Raw genomic sequence first — 2,636 nt, 5'->3', positions numbered from 1 at the left:
TCAGGTGTCTTGGAGAAATTTCGAACCTGGGTTCTCATTCCTAAGGTATTTTTCGATGTTATTATTATTACTACTACTACTACTACTATTATTATTATTATTATTATTATTATTGCTATTGTTCAGGTCACTGCTTGGAATCGAACTCGGAATCTTCGGGTTAGTAGCCCGCGCTCTTAACCACTACGCCATATGCCCGCGCTCTAAACCACTACGCCATATACCTACGGGCATATGGCGTAGTGGTTAATAGCGCGGGCTACTAACCCCAAGATTCCGAGTTCGATTCCAAGCAGTGACCTGAACAATAACAACAACAACAACAACAATAATAATAATTATAATAATAATAATAATAATAATAACATCGAAATATACCTTGAGAACCCAGGTTCGAAATATCCCTAAGACACCTGAAGAAAGCTGGAGGTTATATCAGCCGAAACGTTGTGTTAACAACAAACAAGATGAGGACAAATATCCTTCGAATGTAAATAATGTAAATAATTTACTGTTTCTGTTTATCCATCTTAACAATGCTGGTTTTAGACAACACGCTTTGCTCAGATTCGCTAAACACCTATTATAAAACACATATGTCAATACCTTCATATTATATAATTATTAATCATTGAGGATTAAAAAACTGTTCTATGCACTCTAACAAGCGTGAATCTATAGACATGTCCAGTCAAAACCATTATCAGAAATAAACTTAAAAATTAAAGAAACATCTCACTTCTAACTGTTCATTAATTATATCAATATATTTGTGGAAGAAAAACTTATTAATGGTTGACATTTAGTCTAAAATATGTAGCAATTATTGATTTTTATTTAATTTTATTTCAGTATTTCGAGATTCATTTAATTTTTTTTTTTTTTACGTGTTATAATCTTTCAGTTTTAAATTCAATTTAAGACAAATATTTCAGTATATCGTTTGTTAAAGTCCCCAGTATTACCGAGTTTCATGAAATTCTTTCTGTTTCACTCTGAAACGATATATGCAGTGAGAAGATAATTTGTAAGACATCTTTAAATAGCCTGAAATTTTTCAATAATTCCAACTTGTTTATTATTGTATAAATTGTATGATATTGTTATTGAAACTTTCACAGATATTCTTTATACATTATACCAAAATAATTTCCTTTTATTTCCGGATACATTAATATGATTGCTGTAGAGTCAATTGTTTATAACAATTAACTGGAGAGAAATTTAAGCATAATATAGGAAGATCACAGTGTGCAATCAAGGGAATCTTCGTGGTATGTTTTATTTCTACATTGCCTCAACCAGTGCAACTTGCAGAATTACATCATGCTGTTACATTTCCGTCTGCAGTGAAAACCTGATTTTTCCAAAGCCAACTTACTTGTCTTAAACCAACAAATTCCTTGCACTGCAAACTTCACATTCAACAAAGAGACAATACCATCATGAATTGAGTATTGTTACATGTATCTTTTAGTAGGAATGGGAGGGAGAAAAAACCGAATTGCTCTCATTAGAAAATAAATGTTTGGTATTGTGTGATTAAAATATATTGCCATTAACAGAATGTGGCATAATCTGCCATCATGTTTTATCTGGCTTATGAATATATTGTAACAATAATTGTATGAATATGTCCAAAAGTTTTAATGACCTGGAAGATGGAATATAATATTGTTTTGTTTTTTATTTCTTTATTTTTATTTCCTTTTGTTTCAGACAAAGTAATGTCATTGTATTATACTCATTTATAATTGTTTATGCAACTTTTTAATGGAAAATATTTCAGACACATTGAATAATAAAAATTTGTTACTGATGGCTTTTCAATTGAACTTCCACCATTCATCACATATATTAAGATGAATACTTTGATAAGTTTTCCTAATAAGAAAATAAGCTTGTAATACTTTAACAGAAAGTTGTCGAAGCAATAGTACTGCTGGTATATAATATTCATCTAACGAGACAGAAAATCACCTTACACAAGAGAAGATACGTTACAAATTGACTCGATCCTAATTTGTTACTTAAAAGGAAGGAAGAAGCTTGTCAACCCTGACTGATACAGAATCAATAATGCAGCCCTTTTTTGAGACACGATTGCAAGAGGAAGGTCAGTTAATTGATATGGATTGTGACTACGGTTTCTTTGCGATCAGGAAGAACCTAGTTGATGAGCCAGATGAGTTGTCATCCACTATGAATGACTTCAGCATTAAACTTCTTTATGTGACTTTTTTCTGCGCATGCACCAACACTTCACTCAATAAAAGAAACCCAATCTCTTTTCTACGAGAATCTTAGAAATGCCTTTCTTTCAGCACTGACTGGCGGCTAGAACCCCTATCTGGTGATTTTAATCCTCGAGTATATCCTGACTGCAATACATGACTTAGCTTGGGATGTTTCTACAAAGGTAAAAATGTATACAGGTTCAAGCAGTTATGTCTTGAACCTGGTCTTGTGACAGGCAATTCACTGTTTCATCAGAATCTCAAGCATAATGTTACCTACACTCATTTCCGATTCAAATATGATCATCGTACTGACTTCATAATAGACAAACGTGACATTCATGAACTACGCCATGTTAAAGTATTGCGTGGGGTCACGTATTGACCGGGTTACTGGCT

Source organism: Octopus bimaculoides, chromosome 5, assembly GCF_001194135.2.
Source record: "Octopus bimaculoides isolate UCB-OBI-ISO-001 chromosome 5, ASM119413v2, whole genome shotgun sequence".
NCBI lineage: Eukaryota > Metazoa > Mollusca > Cephalopoda > Octopoda > Octopodidae > Octopus > Octopus bimaculoides.
This window is presented reverse-complemented; position numbering follows the sequence as displayed.